Genomic DNA, 18,493 nt, shown 5'->3' with positions numbered 1-18,493 from the left:
CCCACAGAGAGAGAAACACAGACTGTGTATTTCAAAAAATGCAGATTTTTCCTATTCAATCATAACCTGCCTGCAAGCAATGTGTTTAATCATGCTAGAAAAGATATAAGTTGATAATTTTATTCAAATGAAGGAATTGAACAGAACTTAGAGGTTAGAAATCCTGAAGGCTGATTGCTAAGGTTGAGAGCATATATTTATAAGCAATTAATGGCATGTTTGATTTTTTTTTTATTCCTACACATTTTTTGCAAAGATAAAGTACTCCCTGTATGGTATCCACCAGCTGTATTATCAAATAGAAAGAAGTAGATGAAAGAAAAAGCCACAAAATCCTGCAATATACTTATTCTCTGCCCACACACAGCTATTCTCTCCTCCTTTTCTCAGTGGGCTGTAATTTCCCCTTGCCCTTTGAAAGAAAGCAGGATTATGAAGAAAATTGTAAACATGTTTAAGAATTGGTCCCAAAATGCTAATATATTACAGTCCTGTTGTGTTCCAACCTGTATGTGGTGAACACACACTCATATGCAGTAGCACTAATTATCAGGGACATTGACTGAAAGTGGAGGTAAGCAGGAGCAAATGGTATTTTCATTGAGTATTAGACATGTACGCCTTTAAGATAGGACAGATAAAGATAAAAATATATTTTTATTAAGGTTTTATATTGTTACATTCAAATTAAATCCATATTTCTTTTTGCCACACAGAAAACCATAAACCTTCTCTCCAGATGTTGATTGGAAAAGACTTGGAAACAAAGTGTTTCCTGGAAAAACAGTGATTTGTCAAAAGCAAAAGTTTTCACAGGAATGTGCCATATTTTTTGACAGGCAAAAAAATATCTTCAGAATTTTCTGGGAAAAGGTAGAGAGGAGAAAAGAGACTGGGAGTGACCCTAGAATATCTTGAAGGTAGGGTGTTTGCACAAGTGTGGGAGAGCAGTCCAAGACTTCATTTGAAGGAACAGTTAATTACTTCTAGATTATTCCACCATGAGAGACCCTTCTTATGGTAGTCTGGTGTAAAGTTCTGTCTTGTGACATGGGAATATTGACTTACTCCTATATCTTCCTCCTGTGGGAGTGGATTAACATAGCTAAATATTGTATTAGTTCAAGCTCAAGGACTACAATGACTTAAGAAAGAAAAGTGGGCTTGGAAAGGACCTTGATAGATCCTGTAGTCCACCTTCCTGCACTGCGTACACAGTGAGGGGGCTGGATTAATTCAGTTTGGAGAAGGGACCTATTTGTGAGGTAGCTCTCTCCTTTCCCTTGTTGGAAACTACAGACACTTACTTTGGAAGGATAGCATAATTCGGAGTTGGGAAAAAGAGAAGAAAGACCTTTGTTTGTGTAAACTCTCCAGAATTGGAATTTATTAAATAAAACCCATGGATTTTTTCCATCAATCAGTTTTATTTCTTTTCAGAACAACTGACAAAAGTTAAGTATTTTAGCAGAATTGCTGAGTGTGTCAAGAAGTGTGTGTGAATTACTGGCAAAATGGTGTTTTCCAGTCAAAAACATCCATCAGTACCAGACTTCTGTAGTTTTCCCGTATATAGACTACTGTGTCACTGGAGTCACCAGATCAGCATTGAGAGAAGACCTGTTAAACTAAAATATAAGTTGTGTGATCTGAAAAGTATGCAAATTATTTCTTCTTGTACAAAACATCTACCTTAGACATTTGAATTTTGAAATTGAAATTTGAATTGGAAAGAAAAAAAGTCAAGTTTGTGTTTTGACATTGAAAGCTGTTAGCCCTCGTGTTCTCATATTTTCTGCCTTTATCTGTGCAAATATAAGGAAACCATCCAGATGCAGAGTGTTCAGTTTTATGTGAGGATTTTTGTCCTACTCAGCAGCACAGAAGTCATCCAAGTTCCTTCTCAACAGTCATTTGTTGTTGAATGATGGAGTCCAAAGACTTTAGAAAGTTCAAAGACATAGAAATTTCCTGTAGTCTTTTCTTGCCATGGGGCTAGTCCTAAAATTCCTGAAACCTGTTTCTCCAGGAATTCTTAACCCGTAGCAAAATACTGGTTACTTTATAGAAGTGTGTTGCTGTGCTGTCATCTAGTGGCAAGGATGAATTACACGTCATTCAGTGTCATTCAGTGACAGTGGCTGACAAGGTGTCCTTTTGCTAGAAACAAACGCATGATGTTTGGAAGCTCTCATCATTGCTATGTGCAGCACCACCGCAAAGGTCACTCCTCTGTGCTCTACAGAAAATCACTGTTGCGTAGAGCCTATGGCATGGGCCGTGCGATGGAAACTCTTGTTGCAAACAGGCTTTACAGAACCATGGCACTTCCTGCCACACAGTCTTCCCCTCCATCTTCTGTCATCCATCTTGCCTGTTAACTATTTGCAGACAAGTACTTGAAACTGGATTTTAAACAGTGATTGATATTTTCTTAACTACATCCGTACAGAGCACTGTCAACTAATGAAATGAGTAAATAAATCTGTAATCATCTAAGATGAAGATACTTTTCTCTCAGCAAAACGTCCTTCCTCTTGCATTCATTCCTAATTGACTCTTGGGGAAAAATTGAAAGTGCCACAGTGCAGTTTTCCAGGAGAAAACAGACAAAAATACCCTCCAGAATTAACCACATTTGTTCAGTATTTAGCAAGCTGACATGAAAGTGGACAGACTTCCTGCCATTGATTTCTAAGGGCTTTCACTCAGATCTGTAATATCATACACCAGGTGACATTACACTTGCTTGTCCTTAGTTTGCATTGGTAATGTTATTATTAACACACATAATCACTTACAGTCCCGATTTTATTTTCAAACTGCAACTGTAATGCTTGAATTAATGCCTTGCATTACTTTTTGTAAACTGCTTATTAAATTGTGTAGAAAGTAATAGAACCTTAACAATTAAACTTGTCACAACATCTGTAACACCTTTCTGGCATCACCTATTGAACACTGCTGGGCTTGGTTGGATTAGATAAACCAGCTGTAGCATATCCTTTGCTCCTTGAAATGCTGATCTCGTTACCATTTTAATGGGAAGCCTGGCAGCTTCTTTGCATAAGTTACCATCTTCTTTATAGACAGAGTTACTCATACGAATGGAGTGACTGGAGGACAATCCATCAGGCAAAGGTGGACTTTTCATAGTTATCAGACTCTGAAAAGGAAATATCAATGAGCCATCCTCCCTGCAAAGCACCACTATCAAAGAGGCATTTTGCAATTATGTATAACCGGTCTGTTTTCATTCCTGCAAAATGGAGTCAACAAATAATGCTAAGATTCCTTTTTATGAGAAAGTTGGAATTTGTGTTTATATTTCCCTGTCTTCCTACAGTACAAATTGTGCTCTATCTCAGAATTTAGAAAGATTCCTCAGCACACTAAAAAGATACCTAAATCTCCAAGAAAACAGAAGAATGTGCTGATGTGCTTTACCAATAGGGGACATTTAAGCACATTCTTAAGCACCTTGTCTCTCAGGACTTCAGTAGATTCTCAAAAGAGAAAAAGAATGATGCTCTATATTTATGACCTTTCTTGTTTTGTCCAAGTCACAGACCTCTATCCCTATACTAATGGAAAATATTAATGAAGGCAAGAAACAGTCTGTTTTCCAAATGAATTATAATTAGTCAGAGGCAGTAAATCAATGACCTTTCACGTTGGAATATGATAAGAGATTTCTTTATAAATTCCAGAAGAGGTTTAGTTTATTTCTGGCTCAGAATTTCATCTTCCTTAGGTGCTTTATAGAAACAAAATTGCACCTTCTTAATTAAGGAATTGAAAGACAAGCTGGAACAAGGTCAATCAGGTTGAAATAGCTGCATCTTCATTATAATGTAAATGCTTCTTATATTAACTTATAGTATCTTGATATAGTAAATGGTTATATATGTATATAAAGTGTTAAATACGAATAGAAAGGTTTAGGTCAAATACAATGAGTAAAAGTGTACATGCTTGTATGAAATAGAGAGCTAGGTTTTCATACAGAAATAGAAAAAATACAAGCTCTTTGTTAGCAAAAGTTAAAAATGATTTAACACACATACACCAAAAAGAGGTGGAAAAGATACACAAAGCCTTCCAGTGTCACCTTGAAACACTTGGTCAGGGCTTTATGGACAATGAAACTTGAAATTAAGATTGGGTTAAAAGCAGTATGTGAAGGAAGATGAGAGCTGCAATGTTCACTGCCACGGTAACAATTCTGTGGTCATCACGGAATGTTGCTTTTCATGAATGACCATTTGCACATATATTTTATCCTTTTTGCAGTCATTTTTTGTATGTTCACATTTCTTTAAGTGGAAGCCGTTTGTGTGTGTTCACAAATCCAGACCCTGCTCATGATCCTTGCTCCGGATGTTCACACTACCTACATAAACACAATTTAGCAGTTCTGACACTGAATGGAGGAATAACTTGTGAATTATTATTTTTCATCACATGTAAATTTTTAATTTCCTCATCAGAGTGACTGACAAAGGGAAAAAGAAGCAAGGCTGTCGAGTTTGACTTGCTTGTTTCTCCATTTGATTACATGTGGAAGTAAAAGCATAATTATTCCATTTAATGTCATAATCATCTCTCAGCCTCCTACTTACGAGTTTATTTCTCTTTGTCTAAGCATGGAAGGTGGCCCATAAAATTCTATCTTTGCTGATGATTCCTTTGTATTGATAATCCTTGTTTTGACTTGGTTCTTTCTGAAGATGCTCTTAAATGTAATGTTACTGTATGAGGCAACTTTCAGATTTTCTTTGTTTCACCTCTTTCTCAGCATACAAGAGATTTTTTCCAATTCTTTTCAGCTCCAGAACAGACATTTAAACTTTCTCTGTTTCATAAACATATTCAGCTTTGGCTTTACAAACATTCAGTCTTCATCATACAAGTACATCACCACAGAATTTTTCATGCAATTTATGCATTTTGCTACTATTTAACTCATATAATGGCTCTCGTAAGATGGACTTGTGATGAGGATTGATTATTTTTTGTACTTGGAAGAAAAAATTATATATATATATATATATATATATATGAAAATACTAAATTTTTCACAGAGATAAATTTGGTTAAATTCCAAGAAAACTGAATTTTAATGCATATAGTTTCCTTTATTAGATGAGCATGCAATTCCTGCACCCACAGAGAATATGTATGAATTCATCTTACTTTCTTGGGGTATGCAAACAATACCAAAAAATAGCCAAAGTTAGCATGTTCTATATAAAACACATTTGCATATGCTACGCACAACTTCCTACGCTCTTCATGTTTAATTTAGCAATGGCTGAATGATGAAGCCATTGAGTCTTAGGAATATGCACAGGTCAGGGTCTAAATCTTTATAATTCATCCAAATACCATTTCGGTTTGGCCCTTTTTACTGAGGTGCAATCCATCGTGGTACAGAAGATATAAGTGAGCACCATCAATAAATTAAGCAGAAATGAAAGTTCTACTACAAATTATGTTGCAAGCAGCTGCAAATGCTACATGACCAACTCTTTTTTTCTAAGTTTGAGGTCAAATCATGAGATTAAGGACTGACCTAAGGTTTGTGGTTGTAGAAAGGAATCCAAAAAGAACTTGGATTCATTAATATCTATGATGAGAACTGAACCTACACAAATACTGTTTCTTTGCCTTTGACAATAGGTATAGGAAAGGCTCTTCTGACTCAGCCTATGATTTGTGCATACTTAATGCAAGTCTGTCTCTGTAAGCAGCAAGGCTTTTTACTTCAGTGATCAATCTGTGCTGTTTTCATAGCTATAGTTAATTCTGTTGTATGCCACCATGAAGGCTATGTTGTAGGAGACAAAGATTCCATTGCTTGGGAAGGCTGATGAAAATATGGAACAAAATATTTTTCTCAGAATGTTACTTTTAACTAACTGTAGTGGTATTGACTTTGTGAAAGTTGTTCCGAGCTACCACAGCCAAGGAAATGGCCCCAACTTCCCATCACATTTTTTTTTTTATTTTGTATTGGCCTCCATGACTTTCAGCAATCTCTTTTTCAGTCACTGGAGAAAGGTGAAAGCATCCAGCGCATCTTATAATAGCACTTAAGGTTAGGCAGCGAGAATGTGTCCCAGTGTATTAAAGAGCCCAGTTAGACATAATGAATTTAAACAAATGACCAGTTTGTCCTGGAGAGTTCTGGAAAAAGGACACAGCTTCTGGGTGGAAACCTTTAGAATGCTAATTCCTCCTGGAGTTCTTGTGAGGATATGGGATTTTCTCCATCTTTCTTGTCAAGTCAGGAAGCTGAATGTAGGAATTTTGATTGCTGCAGGAAGAAAAAGTAAAAAGGGATTCCAGTCCTTTGTATCAAGTAACCCACTACAGTTGGTAAGTTCATTGCCACATGCCCATAGCTCTGTACTGTCAACCGGAAGTAAAAAATCATTCATGTAGGAAACCTTGTGGCATGCTGAGAGGTAGACTCAAGACTGTGAACAGGACAATAAGTTGTTCCACTTAAAAATTTTCAACACAAAATCCTGTCAGGAAACTCTTTCAGTTTGGAACTTAGAGGTGTGTGCTGCAGATAAAGAGGGCATAGTATTAGAAACATAAATCATTCGAACAATTCCCCTTTTGACATGAAAACTTATACTTTCTCTCAGTGATTAGGTTTGATTGGTTGGGGTTTTTTCCTATCACATATTGGAATATAGATTGGTATAGTAGGTACCCAGGTTGTAAACCCAGAAATTAGATAAGGGAAAGATAAAATAGATCAGGCAGAATTTTATTGTTTTTCTATTAAAACAAAGTAGTGCATTTCAACATCAGTCAAAATTTGCATTTTTCTGCACTGTAACAGACAACCATTTAGTTGGTATTTGCTACCGAGTGTGACTTGCTAATGTAAGATTCCTGTATTAATTTAATGGGGATGTAATTGTGTTGTAAAATACATAATCTCAGGTAACCTACTATGACATTTACATTTGATTACCATATCAATGGCTGTTCCTTTGCATTACAGATACCTTTGGTGGTGTTCTTTAAAAAGTGCTGAGACATAATGCAGTATGCAGTATTTCAAGCAAAAAAATCTCCATTAGGAAGGAGTTATGGTGGTAAATGGCACTTCAGTGTTTCTGCTCCTTAATTGGGATATTTCCCTTTTTTTTTTTCTCCATAAGAATACAGATAATGCTTCACAAATAATTGTACTTGTTTTCTGCTGCTAATGTCACATACATCAGAGAGGAGTGCTGGAGCAGGTAGCCAGATTGTTCTATGCTAACACTGTTCCACCAGCTTGTAAATGCATTATTTCCCTGTAGCATGTTGGTTTTTTGTGGTTTGGTTTTTTTAATATTCTTATGCCATGAGATATATAGTAAGAAAAAACACAGCAGGCAATATGGAGCTGCATAGGGAATGCTTTTCATTAACCTAGAATACTATTAATAAAGCTAAATTAGACTTAAATATTTCCTGAAGCACCTTATAATCATTATTTTGGGGAACAATTTCATTAAGAGACAGATGTTTCATATCAAATACTTCTAGCCAATTGTCAGAGAAGATATTATTTGCCATGTTTCCTATAAACCATACATTTCACCCTTCACCTTAATATTGTCCAGAAATAGCTTCCAGACATCTTCAAATTAGTCAATTCACTTTAATTAAATAAGTTATTTTTCCTCAGTAGAACAATGCACTGAATGTACTGATATTTTCTGTTCTTCTTCCAAATGAATATTTTTTTGCAAGCAGAAATGTAATGTGCAACACTGGGACGTAACTTGTGCAAATTCTCTCTAAACATATTTACATTACATAGCTATTTCAAGAATGTTCTAACTCTGTAGCTTTTATTTCATTGTCAAGGTTCAGAATACTTTGAGTCTCTGAACAACTCTCTGAACAGCTACATGTACAAAACAAACTTTAATATTATATCTCTGACAATGGCAATAACAGCGTGAATGCCATCTTTAATTGGCAGACCTGCTAAAGGAGAACAAATTACTACTGTTATCAGCAGCCTCAGGTTACTCTCTAGTAAAAGAGTTCGTACCCCTGGACGCAGGACTTAATCTTTCCCTGGCTGAGGGTTTCAGTGTGGTTTTGCATTGCTTGCTGAAATAAGAGCAGTTCTCCGTTTTTCATTACAAGCTTCTAGAGACCCAAAATAAAACAAAAGAGATTGGGATTGGCCCAGTTCTGTTGTTGAAGGGATTCTAAGTGATTCAGGAGACCTAATAACTGCTGTAAAACCTTTTTTTTTTTTTTTTTTTTTTTTTTTTTTTATGGAGGCTTTCTTCCTATCCAGACTCACATGAAATGAAATAAATGAAAATTTAATACTTTGCGTGACATGAACCCCTAAGATCTGCTCAAATTCTGATTTTTCTGAATGTCACCTTCTTCAGAGCAGTCTCTCTTATAAAACATGGATAACACGGTTGAGTGGATAGATCCCATTAGTAGAAAAGTGCTCAGCTTGATCTTTCAGTGCTTTCCAAACACTTTGTGTAAGCACACAGCCAACACATGCAAGTTACTTGCCTCACAAAGCTTTGATGATCCCAGGTATTTAAATTAATTGAACTGACCTATGGGTCCACCTCAGCGTAACCACAAAGCATCTTACAAATATATTGTGTCTGCAGGATTTGCCCCAAACAGACAAGCAGCTTTGTTAACTCTGCCTTCTCTTTCACCCTTTCTTTTTATTCTCTCAAAGCACATTGCTCAAAATCCTAAGTCCACATCTACCCAATATTATTGCTGCATCTTTCAGGCTTCAAGGAACCGGACTCTTGGTTTACACTGGGAATTTCTTCACAGGGCCTTTTAATTATATAGTGCTCTCAAGGAGAAATTTTGAAATGTGAAATACAAATAAATTGTTATCGTATATGTAGTTCCTGTATTATACGGTTGTCACCTGACGTTTTTATGAAATGAATAGACTAGGAACTCAGAAATAACAAAATCTTTTAAATGAGTTTTCTAAATAGATAATCTTGCATTTAAAAATCATTTCATGTAATGAAGATTTTTCTTTTTCAAAGTGAACTGAAATTAGTTCCCAGACTGAATAGTGTGGTTTTTGCTGTGCAGTTAGATACGTTTAACCTCTGGGGTTCTGACTTGCATCTTTTCCTATACCCAGATGGTCATTAAGACATAAGGTCAGTGGCATAGGTTTTGTTGCAAATGCATATTAATAAAGAAGGAGGAAGTAAGCTTTGCAAAGACTCCTGTCAGGAGAACCAGTGCACTACTACATGGTTAATTTTTACTTCAGTGCCAAAACACTTTGACTAGATATAATTACCCAATTCTAATACTAGAGTAATTAAATCTCTTTAGACTTCTTGCTGCAGAAGTGTGGTAGCTGTATGATTACAGCTCTGCAGTTTGGTAGGACAGTTACATGTGGTACTTGTAGCTCTGAGTGGCAAGCACATTCCCCACCATGGTCAGCCTTGCTCACTGGCATGTTCCTGTCTCATTCAGCTCCAGGAAAACAGGCTTTGCCCAGCACAAGGTCCCTGGACTGGGATGCCCCTTTGGCTCATGGTGCCCCCAGGGAGGCTGTATCTTATATGCAAGGCCCCCTTTCCCTCTCCATAGTGCTTTATTAATGTTAAGCCTTGACATTAATGCAAAGCATTACTGTATATCTATAGCTACTTTCATCCAAGCATATAAAAGTACTTATAAATATTAATGTCTTAAACCTAATAACACCCCTAGGAGGTAGATGAGAATTTCAGCATACACTGTACCGGTGCGTAAACATCAAGAAAGAACCGACTTCAGACAGTGGTAAAAGGCTGAGATGATGAACAGAGTGCCTCTAGGAGTGAGTCTGGATCAGAGAGGCTGTGTGGCTTGCCTGTTTCCTACACTAAGCCACTGACTAGAGCTAGAAGCAAAATCCAGAAGAACTAGTTCCTACTAGTCAGTATTACTATTTCTGTTGATTGGTTGGTTGGTTTGTTGGGTTTTTTTCTTTGCAATTATAGTAGTACCCAGATATTCCAATTAAAATTCAGGGCCCCATAGTTTTCAGGTACTGCGCTGGTGCATAGTAAAGCCCCTGCCCTAAAGAACTTAAAGCCTAAGTAGATGAGATATAGAAAGCTTAAAAGAGAAAACAGAGTAGAAAAAAATCCCCACAGTGGAGATGGGAGGACGCTCCCTGAGTCCCAGTCCAGGGACCTTGCCTCTAGACATAATTCCTTTCCTTTGTATTATTCAGGGGATAACGCTGCCCCTCCTGCCTGCCCCCCACCCCCTCCCCACCCCTCTAAATTAAACACTTCCATTACTCAGGCAGGCAACTCTACTGATATCTTGTAACATTAGGAAATGGTTACTTAATGTTTTCTGAACTGGAACATGACAAGGTGCAACTCAAAAGAATGAAAGGCAAAGTTGAAAGCAATAGTTGAAAGGTGAGAATTACATGAAATCACTTAATTCTGAAAATTCAGGAGTGTTTCTTGCTTATGAAACCCTTTCTGAAAACTATCATCTTTGAGATTAAAAAATAAGATTTTGCTAGACTCAGAGTACAGCGATGAGAAATGAGAAGGAACTGATGTCAACTGATGTCAACAGCTGGTGGATGAACATGGTGGGGACCATTATAAATAAAAGTGTGCGTGGTATGCAGCAGGACAGCAGCTGATTGTAGTTTTCATGCTCAGTGGCAGAAGACTGCCTGGACAGGGTGAAAAGGCCAGAACTTTAACATCACTTCAGCACTTACTACCTATTGCACAGAGAAATAGGAGGAAATCTGCTGCACCCCCATGCCACCTTGTATGTACCCGTGCTGCAAATAATTAGGCACACTGCAGGGCAGTCAGAAATCTGTAGACTTCACAAGCATTAGGATGCCTGAGCAATAGTATTTCCCAGTCTGCACCCAACAAGTCGGATGTCCACAAAGAGGGGCAAATACACTCTCCCTTTTGCACCAGGGCACTCCCCAACAGAATAGGAAGAAGCACTGCAGCCCAGCTATCACTTAACACAACTCACCAACATAAAATGTTCATGCATGAATCAAGACCTGTAAAAAGGTTGCTTGGGAAATGGAAGAGGAAGATCCCACCATTGATGTGGTTTGGGGTTTGGATGCAACCCTGAAGGAAACCTTGTGTTACCCTTTCACCTTTTGATTGTTGGCTTTTTGCTTATAAATATTACCATGGAGGAGATGCCCAGGCTGACTGTGCCTGTCATCTCAGCGCTGCTGAGCCATTCCCCAGCTTAAACCTATGTGCAGATGTACATTGGTAATAAGACAACACTCTGGAGCTTAATGGGCTTGTTTCTTCGAGGATAAAAACAATTATTAATAATTGAGAAGTCCTGTGCTAAGGGAATTTATAACCAATTAATAAAAATGTGGCTGTTGCAGTTAAACACAATAAAAATTACTCTTTATGCACTAAAGGAAAGACATATACACTTACATAATCATGTTCATGTCAGCATTGTTTAATTTATAAACAGATTTGTGTGTATGTAGCTACATTTACAGATAAAGAAGTAATTATTAATCAGAGTTTGTACACTATTACACTAAGTATATGATGCACTAATCTGTTATCAGAGAATGGGCTTTTACGATATTCAAAATCAAACTATAGGAGAGCTGTTGAGTTGTACCCGTGTCATAGATCTCTGCCAGGGGTGGCTGCCAGCCCTCACCTCTCCAGCTCTCTCAGGCTTGCAAGTCTGAATGAATCCATTAGCTCTGTGATAAGAAGTGAACCAAAACTGTACTACAAATAATGAGATGTAGTACCTTGGTCAAGATTAAGGACTTCAGACAGTGGATACCAAGGCAAAACAATATGCTGTGACATCAGTTTCTGTTATTTCATTATTATGCTGAAACAACTAAACTCCAGGAATCTAAAATATATGATCTAACAGAAATATCTTGGGAGACCCTCTAGCAGCACTTTATTGGAAACAAGAGAAAGCTCTTTACTTTTCATTTTATCCACAGGATTTTATTCATCTTCTTCACCTGCATCTTTATTTCTTAGGAAATAGAAGCCTTTTTTCATATCATCTAAGGCCTGACCAGCTTCTTAGCACATTAGCATCTTTGCAGATTTACTGTGATTTCCACTTGGGGTTATCTGATTTTTTCCACTAGTCAGAAAAGCAGAATTTGCTTGCATGTTCACAGTAACATCAGAGGGAAAAGTACCTGGCACTACAAACTGCAGTTATTAACCATTGGGCATAACTCTGGAAACCAAAAGATCCTTTCTGATTTGTGTGGTGTTAGGTTACAAATGTAACACTTGCAGATTTCCTGGCAGAGAGCAATAGATTGAAGAGTGAGAAGGCTATGGTTAGGCTAAAAGCTTAAATTAAATAGAAAAGAATTTAGAAAATTAGCACAGCATAAGAAGAGCTTGTTGGCATTGTCTTTTAAGGGTAACAGTAAAATAACCTGTGGAAGTTATGCTTAGAGTACAGACAACGTTAATTTCAACTTAGTTTGGGTAAATATAGAACTTTCTGATAGCAATTTTTGAGGAACCACCTCATCTTGCAGTTCTTTTCTGTGAGTGTCAGGAAAGGAAATCTCAAAAGTAGAAACCTAATATTTTAATCTGATTACTGTCAGAGAGCAGATGATTCAAACCATGACAAAGCCTAAGCAATGGGAATGGAAGGGGGCGGGGACAGAGTGGGGGAATATTAAGAAAAGTATAAAGCAGACATGCTTCAGTCTGATGGCATCAGAAAAAAGCTCCTGGTTTCTCAGAAGTGCAGGAAAATTTGATTTTTGCTTTTCTGAAGGAAACAGCTGGGACTGAGGAGCAAGGAGAGATTTGTGCATAGTAAGGCAGAACCTTCTGCTTTTGTGGGAGGAGCGAAGAGGATGTTACTGCTGCCTCTCCCCACATTTGTCCTGCCCTGTCCTCTCCCGTGGCATCAGAAGGAGCTGTCAGTAAGGCTCTGGGCTAAGCAAAATAGAGTGACAACCCACAGCCAAGCCCTGGCAATTCTGACACCAATGACTGCTACTCTAGGTACCTGCTTTTTTTGCCCAAGCTCAAGCTGAATGGTGCTGAATAAAGATGCCATGTGTCAGAATATAACAGAGGGAACTGGAAGGCTAGAGCTGTGGACAAAAAGAGATGGCCAAAGATCAAAGAAACAAAAGCAAATCCAGATCTTTGGGAGGGGAAGCAATAGTCTCCAAACAGCAATTTAGCAAGTCAGACACATTTGGAAAGCAGTGGAAGAGATGCAAGTACAAAACCAGACACCAGAATACAAATCCAATGTGAGATAATTCCACATCAGATCAAGGTGTAAGAACATAGACAAATACAGAATAATGTACTCAGCAGAAGCATTTGGGGGAGAATTATAGAAATCATCAAGGGATGCTGAGGCTAGTCTAAAGAAAAAGATTTAAACAAGGAAGCAAGCTGCATTCATGCAGCTGCAGTTCCAGCACTAACTTCCAGTAGGCACACTTTGATCAAGCATGTAAGAATCATGTAAGAATTAAAAATAATAATTAAAAAGGGAAAGGTTCAGGGTTGCCAGTATGTCAAAGTAACAGAGGAGAGACAGGGGTAAAATGCAAGATGCCTACATCTCTCATAAGCAAAGGTAGTTCAACCTGATATCAAGAGGAGTAGCTTGCACATATCTGAAGGCAGAATATGCCCAGGAATCATCCTTTGAGACTGTCAGCTAAGAACCTTTCAAAAGCATTAAATACACATGCTAAGATATATCCCTAGCTGCATGAAGCCACTTAGCAAGAACCAAGTGACAGACCTTGGGAATGCTTTGCAAGATCAAAATCTAGGCTACTACGCCTACTTTTTTTTCCATTTGTAGATGAATCCACCAGTGAAAATCACTTCCAAAATACTTAAATAGGGAGAGTCCACATTCATAACAAGTAGTTACCTGAGCAGTGTGAACTACCATTGCCTATTTTTCTGTGGATTACACTCGGATTGCCTCTGTGTAGTTCCCAGTATCTAATAAGGCATGAGATGTGACTGAAGGTTTTTCCCCTTAGCAGTAGCGTAAGGATGCTGCTTTCCTCTCACTGACTACTGCTGTGTATGAAAGCTGTAGGAATTAGACATCTCCATCCCTGTACCTATCTCCACAATTGCATGATCCTAGGTAACCTGTCTGAAACATTGTATGTTTCAGAAACATGAAACATCCACGTTGTCAAGCATCACAGTCCTGTCTGCTGGCCAGAGGCTTTCCAGTGGACTTTTTGCAGTGGTCCTATGTAAAGCCACTGCATGTCCAGAGCTGCTGCTGTTTTAAGAATTAAAGCCCTAAATGTTTAAAAATTAAATTTTCAGTGTGATTACTTAAGAATCGTTCCAGGATACCAGGAAAAAAATATTAATTCCAGGAAATCTGTCATGTCACTACAGAATCTACAAGGCTGTTTCTTCTTTTTGCTTTTTGATATGTCCAATCTCTTTCTCTCTATTTTATTTTTTCTAAGTGTTTTCATTGATTTCTTTTTCATTTTATGCACAAACTGAACACAGTTAATCAGTAGATACAAAATGCATCCTGCAACATTGCCAGTAGCCTAACATAAGGGGATTCAATTGCTGAATTGTCGTAAGATTAGGCCTAAGCCACAGTATAAGCTTCATTGATCCAAGCACAGCAAGATATCCATTCAATAATATGTGTTTTAGCAAGGTTTTGCACTTGTAAAGACTTCCTGCAAATTAGGGTTCATCCAATATGTGCTATAAACACAGTGGATCAAATCTTCTATCAGTTTAAAAAGCAACTCACTCCTTAGGAAAGAAGCAGTGTAACTGGCTGTATTGTGTAAGCAGAGACACACACATGTAATGAAGTTAGCTATCAAGAGAGCCATATCTGTCGAGCTGCATGTTTAATAGACACTGTGCTTCCTGACAAGCTGCCTCTAAAAAAACCAAAGGATGAAAGAACAGATGATGTGCTGGTGTTCATAAAACCGTAGGTTCAGTAAAGCTGTTGTTACCAGCTGAGCAGCTCTTAGATGTAAGCACTTGCGGCAGAGAGGTTACAAAAAGGTGCCTGGCTCTGGTCATTGTGCAGTCCCATCCCTGTAGTATCTCAAAGTCTCACAGTGCAGTGTTTCCCCTCACACCACCATGCAGTGGGGCAATGCTGCTGCCCCACTGTGCAGAGGGGAGATCTGGTAGGCAGGAGCCAAAGGACTGTTCCAGCCCTCATGGCGTTCTCTGTGACCCTAGTTGCCTCTCCTTCAGCCTTGGTCCCCACCTGTTGAGAAGAATATGAGGTTTCAGTGGAAAATGGTATAATACCACAAGAGAGAAATAACGTGGGATTCCAAATTGTGCTGGGGGAAAAACAGGCCTCTAGGGCACCAAGCAGTGCTGCTAGCCTGTTTGTGCCCACTGCCACCTGTTCGTGGATACAAAGGACCCACATAGTCTTCAGTTTGCAAACTGGCTGATTAGCTTTGGTCTGGAGCAGAGACAGGTGCCAATACATGATTAATTTGGAACAGAACCCTGGTGGCATTTTAAGTTAGGAATTGTTGAGTTCCTCCACACAGGATTCTCTTTGTCAGCAAGATAGGCAAAAACTCAAATGGCAGAGGTGATCTAAATGCATCCAAGGGTTTGCGTTGCTGCTTACAATGGCCATCACCCAGCACAAGGCATGCAATGACATATTTGTGATTAGACCTTAGATTCAAGCCACAACAAATGAAGTGGGCATGCTGATGCCAAAGGAAGAGGCTGAATAGCATACAGTTTCAAAATTATATACCTCTACCAGGAAGATACAGACTTTATAGCATCTAAGGCTTCTTTTTCTTTAGAAGATTTTCTTTCTTTGGATTTTGCCCAAATCACAACTCTTATTTGGTTCTAAATACCTAAATGTAGATTTTTTTTTTCAGTCCTTCATCCTAGAATTTAAATGCACAGCATGCAGACTTTGGCATCAGAAAGGACTGACAACATAATGATTTTATAAATCTGTGAGGCTTAAAATTACCGCCAGTATGGTCTTATTCACTGGATGCTGCTCTTGAGAATAAACTTGAGTACTGGTAAACATATTCCTGAATACAGTCTCAGCTGGTACAAATACCTTATCATCTTTCCACACAGATTAAGAAAGCCCTTTATTATATAAATGTCCCCATTTTTTCCAATTGGGAACTGATAGCTTATGTATACTTAATTGTTGGTGTTGCTTGAGGAATGAGTCATCCCTATTTCCACTGAGAATTTCCCTGAACTACTTTAGTTCCATGTAGGGAGCAGTATTATTTTGCTTAATTATATAAAGATTTCAGATCACTAAGATTTTATGTTATTAACACAAACGTCAAATGATTTAAGCAAGTTCCTAGAATACCTAAGTAGAAAAATCAAAACAAGTGCCTTAGAGGAACTGCTTCTTAAGTTTTGAAAGTGTGGGCAAATGAAAAATATTAGTTAGTATTTTGCTCACAAGAAAACTAATAAACAGAAAGGCACAGATACCTTCCTTTGAATACGAAACTTCCTATGGCTAATGTTTCACCTTCTTTTATTTAGCCGAAACCCCCACCCTGCAAAAGTATAAACAGATATTTGAATTTATGAGCTTGAGAGGTCTACCCACATGAGCTTTTGCAGTATCGAGACCTGAGAGAAAGATTTCTGTTCATAAAGCATTTTTAAAGTTTTATGTGCCAAATTTTGAGAACAATCTATTTTCACCCACCCACTCTGACCTTATTTGCTCAGCAGGCACTATTTCTAGAGCTGCCAGAAAAATCAACATGGCCATACATTTTGCTGTCGACTCTTGAGGAGATAAGGCTAGTGTTTTCAAATGCTTTATGCACTTAGTCAGCTGGTTGAATGGTTCCTCATAGACATGCTGGGTATGGGATTTTTCAGTGAATGCAGATTCAGGGAGACCCTGCATAGTTCTATTTATGCCATGATTACAATCCTGAGACAAATCTCCTTTGAATGCTAAGCATGACTTGCAGAGTCAAAATGGGGAAAAATGACCTTAGATAATCTTTAGTAAAGCAGAAACAGATGAAGAGCTCAGCTAAGAGGGAGTCTGGTTCCTCTTCCCTGTCCTCTCTCCGGGAGAACCAGGTGGCTTTTGTCACAGTGAAAATCAATCATACTGTTCCCTGTTCCCATCTAGTCACTGTGTGTGAAATAAACCCTATTTCTAGGGCTTAAGTGAGATGCTAGGGGAAACTGTAGCTTGCTTCAGCCTATGGATAATACATCAGGTAACAATCTAGTGAAAGAACTGGATTTAAGGAAAAGTTCCTAAATATGTGTTTGCCCAAAACTTCCTCTTTTCCTGGGAGCTGCAAGTGTGTGAGACAATGCACAGGCCTCACACCGGCTTAAGCTCTACAAAAATAATTGAAAGGTATCGGTTGCATTTTAGTGTTCAGTATCTTTGAGTTTCATACCAGAAATGCTTCTGTAATATTACCTTGCACTTCATTATTAAAAAGAATATGAGGTAACTCTATAAATGGTAATGGAGCTTACAGGAATGTACCTTCCTCCATGATTGTTTTCTTCTCCTCCTCTCCTGAAAGATCCACTCACTGCACAAGCTGGTAGATGAACGGACAGCTTTGTTGAATAAAACTGACAGTATCTGGTTTGAAATTTAGACTAGTAGCTATTTTTTAAAGGCAATGGCTTGTTTGAGCTTCTTAAGAAAAGAAAAAACTTCCTAAAACCCAATTCTTGATAAGCATTATCGCTTCCCTCACCTTTTACACCCAAGGCCTCTAAGCTGTCTTCTTTCCACACTTGTTGAAAAAACAGTTGTCTTACACTTTTAACAGGTTTATTTTCTCTTCCTAAAATTCTCAGAGACTTCAACTGTTGTTTTCGTTTCCATGATTCTATGACGAACAGCCTGCAGAATCATTTCAGTACATCCAAAATCTTCCATGGACACTATCAAAGCCTGTGGTAAAATGAAATATAACATTAATAAGTACTAACATTCAGCTCTTGAAGTTTCCTTTATGTCTATCAAACTTAAGTTTGAGCATGCAGTCTGTGAGATTATTCCTACAAGTAGTCACTATAGGATGCAGCACATTTCTGGGACATACTGGCAATTGCCACGACATATCTGTGATACAAAATACATTGGAAACATCCTTTGTAGGCCCTGTTGTGGTCACTAGACACAGTATGGGAAGGGATGTCTTCTGAGAATTCACTGAATCCTTTTATTGCTGAAGTAGTGTTTAGGAAATACAGGGAGTGCTGCATGGGACACATCACACAGCATGACTACAGGATATATCACAACAGGTTCCCATTTTACAGATGAATCCCAGTAGTAACTGTGAAATTTTACAAGGCTCAGGCAGATCCTCTGTGGTGCCCACCCATTCTACTTCATACTGAGGCGGCCTGAATACTCAGAGGGG

Source organism: Falco peregrinus, chromosome 5 (assembly GCF_023634155.1).
Source record: "Falco peregrinus isolate bFalPer1 chromosome 5, bFalPer1.pri, whole genome shotgun sequence".
NCBI classification, from domain to species: domain Eukaryota; kingdom Metazoa; phylum Chordata; class Aves; order Falconiformes; family Falconidae; genus Falco; species Falco peregrinus.
Note: the sequence above shows the minus strand (reverse complement) of the source record.